This window comes from Pseudophryne corroboree, chromosome 6 (assembly GCF_028390025.1).
Source record: "Pseudophryne corroboree isolate aPseCor3 chromosome 6, aPseCor3.hap2, whole genome shotgun sequence".
NCBI lineage: Eukaryota > Metazoa > Chordata > Amphibia > Anura > Myobatrachidae > Pseudophryne > Pseudophryne corroboree.
In genome coordinates this window covers 387058008-387068087 of record NC_086449.1, presented here as the reverse complement: position 1 = coordinate 387068087, position 10080 = coordinate 387058008, and the positions used below count along the sequence as shown (strand labels likewise).

Here is a 10080-nt window from a genome sequence, read left to right as displayed (position 1 = left end):
GGTGTGGCAGTAAACTCCTTGGTCAGAGATGGAATGATAGACACAAGGAGAGTCTCCACAATCCTAATCCTCACTTGCAGTGCACAGGTTCAGCTTACTGCCACTAAACTGAATACCTGAACACCTTGCACAGTGAGACAGGATTTAGGCAGGCAGTCTGAGAATACAGCCGCAAACCTGCTAAGTTCACAGAGTAGCAAAAGAACCCCAGCAGGTTAAACGACTGACTCCAGTCTTACTGCTAGGTCTGGATTGGCAGAGTGTAGTACCAAATCCCCAGGCCTATTTGCAGTAAGCAACAACAAATACAAAGCTACACAGTACTGGCTAACTTTCAGGAACTGACTAACCAACAAAGATTCAGCAGCATCTGCTTAACCTGAGAAGAGGCCTTATAAAGCAGGTGCTGTCCACGCCCCACTCAGACCTCACAGACTGAGCACAAAAACCAGCACCGGATCCCCTGCCGTGCACAGAGCCTGTAACCACTGCACAGCAAAAGACCCGAACCGGAGTATCAGCTGCGCTCAGGTTACTCCGCTAGCACTTGTCTCCCGGTTGCCATGACGACGTGGCAGCACAGGGCAAGAGACCCTAACACCAGCCTCATGCTGGGTGCAAAACAGACATCCTATCTCCATCCGCATGCTAAAGTTTAGCAAGGAAGTTGGTCCCACGACACTGCCATGAGATGGAACTGTTCCACGTGTTTGCTAAGCCCAGGAATGCCCATTTCTCATACTGTGTGGTCTGTTCAGTCCATTCTCAGTAGCGATCTCCATCAGTAAGCTGCACATGCGCGTGCAGTCACTGATTTCTTTCTCTGGCGCATGCACAGTATGCTGAAATCCACAAGATGCATCAGACAGTTCAGGCATTCCCAACCGCGGTCCTCAAGGCACACTAACAGGGCAGGTTTTAGTGATATCCAGGCTGCAGCACAGATGGTTAAATCAAAATAACTGAGGTGCTAATTAAGTCACCTGTGCTGAAGCCTGGATATCACAAACACCTGCACTGTTAGTGTGCCTTGAGGACCGTGGTTGGGAATACCTGCTCTAGTTCTTTGTCTTGATAAAAGCTCCTCATTCAAAGATCACACAATTTAATAGCAAACAGTATTTTCACATTTACGGTTTTGCAATATGAGAGAAATATATATATATATATATATATATATATATATATATATATATATATATATATATATATATATATATATATATATATATATATATATATATATATATACACAAAATTCTCAAATGCTCTATATAGGAACATCTTTACGGTAATTCTTCCAATGTTGTTTCCATAGGTGTAAGTTGGATATTGGAGAAAGTTTGTGACCGGGAACCTGTAACGGACACCCCTCACCAAATGGTCACCCAAACAAGAGGCCCAAGGCCAATTAATAAAAGATTATTTTAAATAACATTCATTTAAACAAATGCAATTTTTACATAGTTCATCATGTAATGAGTATACAGATAGTAAATGTAAATGTCAGTAAAAAAAGACAACCACTGCGTTTGTTGAATAATTTGAATTCTAGATACTCCCTCACCTTTTTAAGGTGTGAGCTCACAAGGGAGTATCTTCACAAAGTAGGAAACTTCTGACTGACAAACCCAACGCGTTTTGTCTTATCGACTTCATCAGGGGTAACTTGTTTGGGGATGAAAAATATGAAAAAGATGTTTTAAAATTTATGAAAAAATTATTTTCAAAGGACTGATGTCCAGAATTTATGAAGAATGGTTTATAGATGGTATGAGAAATTGAAAAAGTAAGGTGAGTATCTACCAAATATAGATGACAGGTTTACTTGTCATAAGTGAGTTTAAATGTAGAAAATCACAACCTAAAATTGTGGATAGAGTATATATTTAATAGATGTGTTTAACCTACTTGATTTATTCTTACTTAAGTAGCTATAAAGTGCAGTGATTAATTCTAAAGATATAGGAGCATACCTTAAATATAAGGATAGTAAAATCTCCTATATTAGCTCCTGGAGGGGGCTTATTATAGATTGAAATTTCCACAGGCTGCCTAATGGGGAAAAAAATAAAATAAAATATGAAGGGTCTGATGACCATATTGCAGAAATGTATAACGAAATACATAGTGTATTACGTTTTATTATATAGTGAAGACAAAAAATAAATAAAATGAAAAACATACCTTAAAAATAATTAAAAGAACTCTATTTAGGGAGTTCCTTATAAAAACTATTGATTGAAGTTCTTTTTAAAGATACTGGCAGTTATACATCCATATTTTGGTGGACTGCTTAAAAAAAGGAAAAATTCACATTTGTATCAAAATATCAGAAAAAAGCCCTATGTTATTGATTCTGATCTTTAGCAATGACCAGACATACCTATGGAGAATATCCAGATCTTATAATCAGAATTATTTCAGATTCGGGTGTTTACCCATAAAAATATAATTCTAAAGAAATAAAAATTTTAATGAATGTTAATAAAAGGTGTGTCAGTCAGTCGTTTGTGGGTCACACATAAGTTACAAATAAATATACATACCAAAAAGTATAAAGCGGATTTGACAATCACAATGCAATGCAACTTCCTCAGTAAAGCTCACAGAACGGATCTTACAAAAAAATAGAAATATTGCCACCAATTAAAGGGAACACAGTTCTAGCAGTACCAACTTCAGTACAATTTCTACTTTTAACAGTAAAAGAGAATTCCAAATAAAGGTCACTTAAAGCTTCCAAGAAGCAGATGCAGATAATATTAAGAAACATTGTCACTGGTTAAAGTGAACACAGTTCTGATGGTATCAATATCATTTAGATTTTACTTTCAAAGATCAATATCGCTTATATTTTAAACATCACATTGACAATAAGAATACATCCATAGTGATTAATTGAAGCCTTCAGAAATACAACAGATACAGACAATAAAAAATAGTGTATGGACTCACCCTGGAGAGTTTTGGCTGTGCATGGAAGTGGCAGAATGAGACAGTGATTGCTGCAGCTGCTATTTAAGCTGCTTTCACACTTGCATCACTTCCTTTAATTAGGGGCAGCTTAGAACTTGACTGTGATTGCTGCAGCTGCTATTTAAGCTGCTTTCACATCGGAAGTATGCGTTTCCAGTCAGGTGTGGGTTATCTGCGAATGCTATTAAGCCTTTAAACCATCTACCATAAGTTTTATTTCAACTCTGGCTGAGCCACATATTAGGAGATATAAATAGAAATTAAATATATCGATATAAATTAAATATAAACTTTTATTTTTAAGTTAGTTAAGTTCTAAGCTGCCCTAATTAAAGAAAGTGATGCAAGTGTGAAAGCAGCTTAAATAGCAGCTGCAGCAATCACAGTCAAGTTCTAAGCTGCCCCTAATTAAAGGAAGCAATGCAAGTGTGAAAGCAGCTTAAATAACAGCTGCAGCAATCACTGTCTCATTCTGCCACTTCCATGCACAGCCAAAACTCTCCAGGGAGAGTCCACTCACTATTTTTTATTGTCTGTATCTGTTGTATTTCTGAAGGCTTCAATTAATCACTATGGATGTATTCTTATTGTCAATGTGATGTTTAAAATATAAGCGATATTGATCTTTGAAAGTAAAATATAAATGATATTGATACCATCAGAACTGTGTTCACTTTAACCAGTGACAATGTTTCTTAATATTATCTGCATCTGCTTCTTGGAAGCTTTAATTGACCTTTTATTTGGAATTCCCTTTTACTGTTAAAAGTAGAAATTGTACTGAAGTTGGTACTGCTAGAACTGTGTTCCCTTTAATTGGTGGCAATATTTCTATTTTTTTGCAAGATCCGTTCTGTGAGCTTTACTGAGGAAGATGCATTGCATTGTGATTGTCAAATCAGCTTTATACTTTTTGGTATGTATATTTATTTGTAACTTATGTGTGACACACAAACGACTGACTGACACACCTTTTATTAACATTCATTAAAATTTTTATTTCTTTAGAATTATATTTTTATGGGTAAACACCCGAATCGGAAATAATTCTGATTATAAGATCTGGATATTCTCCATAGGTATGTCTGGTCATTGCTAAAGATCAGAATCAATAACATAGGGCTTTATTCTGATATTTTGATACAAATGTGAATTTTTCCTTTTTTTTAAGCAGTCCACCAAAAGATGGATGTATAACTGCCAGTATCTTTAAAAAGAACTTCAATCAATAGTTTTTATAAGGAACTCCCTAAATAGAGCTCTTTTAATTATTTTGAAGGTATGTTTTTCATTTTTTTGTCTTCACTATATAATAAAACGTAATACACTATGTATTTCGTTATACATTTCTGCAATATGGTCATCAGACCCTTCATATTGCCCCCCCCCCCCCCTCCCCCCATTAGGCAGCCTGTGGAAATTTCCATCTATAATAAGCCCCCTCCAGGAGCTAATATAGGAGATTTTACTATCCTTATATTTAAGGTATGCTCCTATATCTTTAGAATTAATCACTGCACTTTATAGCTACTTAAGTAAGAATAAATCAAGTAGGTTAAACACATCTATTAAATATATACTCTATCCACAATTTTAGGTTGTGATTTTCTACATTTAAACTCACTTATGACAAGTAAACCTGTCATCTATATTTGGTAGGTACTCACCTTACTTTTTCAATTTCTCATACCATCTATATACCATTCTTCATAAATTCTGGACATCAGTTCTTTGAAAATAATTTTTTCATTAATTTGAAAACAATTTTTTCATATTTTTCATCCCCAAACAAGTTACCCCTGATGAAGTTGATAAGACAAAACACATTGGGTTTGTCAGTCAGAAGTTTCCTACTTAGTTTGTGAAGATACTCCCTTGTGAGCTCACACCTTAAAAAGGTGAGGGAGTATCTAGAGTTCAAATTATTCAACAAACCCAGTGGTTGTCTTTTTTTACTGACATTTACATTTACTATCTGTATACTCATTACATGATGAACTATGTAAAAATTGCATTTGTTCAAATTAATGTTATTAAAATAATCTTTTAGTAATTGGCCTTGGGCCTCTTGTTTGGGTGACCATTTGGTGAGGGGTATCCGTTACAGGTTCCCGGTCACAAACTTTCCCCAATATCCAACTTACACCTATGGAAACAACACTGGAAGAATTACCGTAAAGACGTTCCTATATAGCGCACTTGGGAATTTTGTTTGTATCCTGTATTCTTTAGAGATCTTTCAACAGAGGTCTCTCCCGTTGTGCTGCTTTGAGTTTGGTGCAAGATAAGGGTACTATTGTGAATATATATATATATATATATATATATATATATATATATATATATATATACAATTCAATTCTTGTGTAATTTTCTTTTTTAATAAATGAAAGTACACGTATAGCTGCACATAAACAATTTTTTTAAGCAATTGAATTCATTACACGTGTATGTCCTTGCAAATGTGGGGGTATAAATAATGCAAATAGGGTGCAACGGGGTACCCAGGTGGAAGACGATTGAGAACCACTGACACAGATCCAAAAGTTTTGTTTGAGGTCAGAAAATAATCTTGTCCTCTTGCACCATCTAGTGTTTGTTTATGTTTAAGTAAAATTGTATCCTGTCAATGGACATTTAAGATTCTATTTGGTGTAGCTATTTACTTTTCACTCGAAGTTGTTCCAACATTACTTAGGTTTAATTTTCATTTGTTTGTGTCTCACATAAAACCTGAGAGCTCAAGTTTCTCTCATATAAGTTACTGCTGTAGTCCATCTATTCTAACACCCACTCTCTCTACCTTCAATCAGTGGCGTAACTAGAAATTTTTCTCCCCCAAGCCAAAAAAATTCTCTGCTCCCCCCCCCCCATAATTGGTACTAGCAAAGCGATGAATCTGCGTGCGCCTTCGGCGCGTGCGTACCACAAAAGGGGCGTGGTCTTGAGGAAATGGGCGTGGCTTCACATATAGGGGAGTGGCATTGCAGGAAAAGACTACCTTATACCCCAGTTTTGCAACCTGCACGCCCAGACGTTGGCCACCACAGGAAAAAATATTATCCTGATTCATGCCCCTTACATTATTTGTAAGTTTTCCTCCTTATAGTAACGCCCAGTATACATTATGCCACATACTGCAATGGCCCTTAGACATTATGCCACACACCATAATGCCCCCGACACATTATGCCACACACCGTAATGCCTGTGACACATTATGACAGGAATCGCAATGCCCGTTATACATTATGCTACACACTGCAATGCCCCTGATATATTATAGCACATACAATGCATGTGACACATTATGACACACACCGCAATGTCCGTGATACATTACGCCACACACTGCAATTGCCGTGACACATTATGCCACACACTGCAATGACCCTGAGACATTATACCACATACCACAATGCCCCTGATATAGTATACCACACACCGTAATGCCTGTGACACATACCGCAATGCCCGTTATACCCTATGCCACACACCGCAATGCCCGTTACACCCTATGCCACACACCGCAATGCCGTTATACATTATGCCACACACTGCAATGCCCCTGAGACATTATATACCACATACCACAATGCCCCTCATATAGTATTCCACACACCGTAATGCCTGTGACACATTATGACACACACCACAAATGTCCGTGATACATTATGCCACACACCGCAATGCCCATTACACAAGTCCTACAGTAAGGGTTCTAATTACTTTTAAATTACCTGCTCGTTGCCAGGGGTTTCATGCTCTTGGTTCCATACACGGTGCCAGGGGTTTTCATGCCCAGGGTGTCATGCTCGTTACCAGGGGTTTCATGCGGTAGGTGTTATGCTTGTTGCCAGAGGTATCATGTGCTGGGTTTCAAGCTTGTTGCCAGGTGGTAATATTCATAGCCAGGGGTTTCATGCACTGGGTGTCATGCTCGTTGCTAGGGGGTAATGCTTGTTACCAGGGATTTCATGAGCTGGGTGTTGTGCTTGTAACCAGGTGGTAATGCTTGTTGCTAGGGCTGTGCTCCCAGTGCCACATATGCCCCCAGTGCCAGATATTCCCCCCACAGTGCCAGGTACATATAAGCCCCCAGTGCCAAATATGCCCCCCCCCCAGTTCCAGGCACACATATACCCCCAGTGCCAAATATGCCCCCCCCCAGTGCCAGGTACACATATACCCCCCCCCAGTGCCAAATATGCCCCCCCAGTGCCAAATATGCCCTCCCTCAGTGCCAAATATGGCCATCCCCAGTGCTAAATATGCTCCCACAGTGCCAGGTACACCCCCCAGTGCTAAATATGCTCCCCCAGTGCCAGGTACACCCCCCCCCTTCCCGGGCTCCGCCGCTGTGTGATTCGAGAAGGAGGGACATGGAGGGCACAGCGCGTGCCTCTCCTGTGTGTCCCTCCTGCGTCTCCGGCGGCAGCGGCGTGTCTGTTAAATTAAGTGCCGGCAGAAATCAGTGGTGGCAGCTAGGGCGCCCCGCAGCCCTGCGCGCCCCCAAGCACTCGCAGGGGCTGCGGGCCCCTAGTTACGCCACTGACACCCTCTGTCTCTCTGACTTTTTCTGTCTGCCTTTTCATACTCTTTCTATCTGTCTGTGTCTCTTTCTGTGTCACACTCTCTGCCCCTCCCTCTCTTTCTGTCTCTCTCCTACCCCTGTCTTTTATACTCTCACTCTCTGTGTCGGGATATGCTGGGGCAGTGCAAGTCTGTAGAAGTCACTGCTCTGGAGGACTGCTGCAGTGGGTTTCCACAGACCATATAATGGATAGGTTTATCTCTACCCCCCAAACCCAAATAAAATAAAAATAAAATAATAATTCAACAGGTATATAATATACCCAATAACATTTTGCGAACCCTAAATAAGTGAAAGCTCCAATTTCGGGGTAAATCTAATAACACATATTTAAAAATAGAAGATCCAATAATTACTCATTTTCATGAGATGTAAAATAATAGAAAGATCATCCAATAGTAAAATAATATTTTATTTAGAATATAGTGTCTCCTTATACAGTAACTGGGGTGTTCAATCCTTCACTCCCAGTAGAGTAGTCCAAATTATAATGCAAGCAGGTTACAACAGGTCGGGAGTATTATTCTCTTTAGTCTCATATGAATAATATTTGCCAATAAATAATCTTCTAGTAACAATGTATAATAATGAATATAAAAGTATAAATGTTTCAGAACCAATAAAATAAATATGTATCAACACAATCAACAACCTAAAAATAACACAGACAATTTAAAAACAAACATACATACATACAAATAAGTCATCAAATAAAACAAAATATGGAATTCTCACTTAAAGGGCGCTTGCAACATGTCTCTCAGTGCAACTTACTGCTTAGGCAAAGTACAAAGCACATGACTGTTGTCCTGCAGACTCATTGTTACAGGATAAAAGGGGAAGACTAGATGGGCCAAGTGGTTCTTCTCTGCTGTCACATTCTATGTTTCTATGCCACCGCACAAATGTGTCTTTTTGACCTGTGACTAATGGAGCTGCAGTGATACTGGTTATTACGATTCCGGTATGAATGGTCGACAATGTTAAGGTTGACAGTCATTAGGTCGACCACTACTGGTTGACATCAACATGGACAAATGGTCAACACATGAAAATGTCGACACATGAAAGGTCAACACATGTCGACATAGATTTTTGAACTCTTTTTGGTGTCATTTTTTCCATAACATGATCAGAAACCCCAATTAGTGTACCGCGTCCCTTTGCAATCGTAGTCCAGGTGGATGGTAAAGTATGAAAAAGTAAAAAAAAAATATTATTTTTATTTAAAAAAAGCAATGTCGACCTTTTCATGTGTCGACCATTTTCATGTGTCGACCATTTGCCCATGTTGACCATGTCAATGTTGACCAATAGTGGTCGACCTAATGAGGATCGACATTAACATTGTCGACCATCTGAATGGATACATGTTGTTACACCACCCACTACTCGATCTCAGTATTGCACAAGGCAGAGATTTGTAGGATGGCTAGACGCTGAAAACTACAGCAAACTTTAGAACCCATCCCAGAACCAATGACGCATGTTTGGACCATGCATGCCTGTGTGGTCTTGAGTGATGGTGGCACGCAAATGCAGGTGAGTGTTAAGCATGTATACAGTATGTGCTTGGCTAAACTGTGTCTCAGTGGTCACAAGCATGATGACATTTGTATGCTATGATAGTATAGTATTTACAGCAATTTTTAGTCTAGGTTCAGAGGGTTGGTTGAGTATGGAGAGAACATATGTAAATTTTGTTTGAACTGTGTAGTGGGGTGGTAATTAGGCAGCATGACACATGCATATTAAGTAGGTGGTCCTGGAATTTGATAAGCTTGCCTGTAGAGGTAAGTTTTCAGGTAACACTTGAAGGTTTGGCAAACTAATAGTGAGTGGGAAAGATACTGAGTGGAAGTGGTGAATGATGAAACTTGTTAATAACACAGCCTGTGGAAAACCACTTCTATTTATACAGGTGGGTTTTAACCATGGACTCCCCACTGTAGTATACTGTAGAGCTACTCCATTAGTGTAATATAACACTACAGTGTATGTTATCCTATTAGTGTCATTTATGCAAATTGTGTACCTTACATAATTCAACAAAAGTATGCATTTTATGTAAGATGCAGTCACAGGCATAATAAGGGGCTTGCAACTCTGTATGTTACACTGCATTTATTTTTAACTCAATTTATGTCTACCATTTTGTTGTGAATTGCCTTCAACTTAGCATAGCTTTTATTTAAGGAAAAATAATACTACACGGGCTACAGTATGTAAAGGCTGCATATTCTATTAGTATTAATAGACATTTGATGCATGCTATTAAATTGAGGTGACAGTGTCTGATGCATTCATTTTGAGGTTCCAGAGTGTCTTCAGTTTTAAATGAAGCATGCAGACTCCAATGCTTTGAGACTCAAAATAAATTATCACTGCCTGTACTGCTCTAGCTCATCTCCCACAGAGCATTGCAGTGACTGCCATATAATGCAGAGAACATTTCAGTGACCACCATACAGCACAAAGCACTTCAGTGACCTCCATATAATATATAG

The 10080-nt window shown here is 38.7% G+C and overlaps 1 long non-coding RNA gene across 2 annotated transcripts; it reads right to left on the bottom strand.

Moving 5' to 3' along the window:
- Positions 1 to 1231: 1231 nt before the first annotated feature.
- Positions 1232 to 3031, bottom strand: LOC134935305 (uncharacterized). 2 transcript variants are annotated; one of them, XR_010180041.1, is made up of 6 exons: positions 2959 to 3031; positions 2550 to 2619; positions 2387 to 2457; positions 2188 to 2295; positions 1977 to 2055; positions 1232 to 1668 (listed from the first exon to the last, which is right to left on the bottom strand). It is a non-coding gene; the product is annotated as an uncharacterized LOC134935305 (long non-coding RNA). The 2 variants fall into 2 exon arrangements; XR_010180042.1 differs by having other exon boundaries at positions 2188 to 2292.
- Positions 3032 to 10080: the final 7049 nt, after the last annotated feature.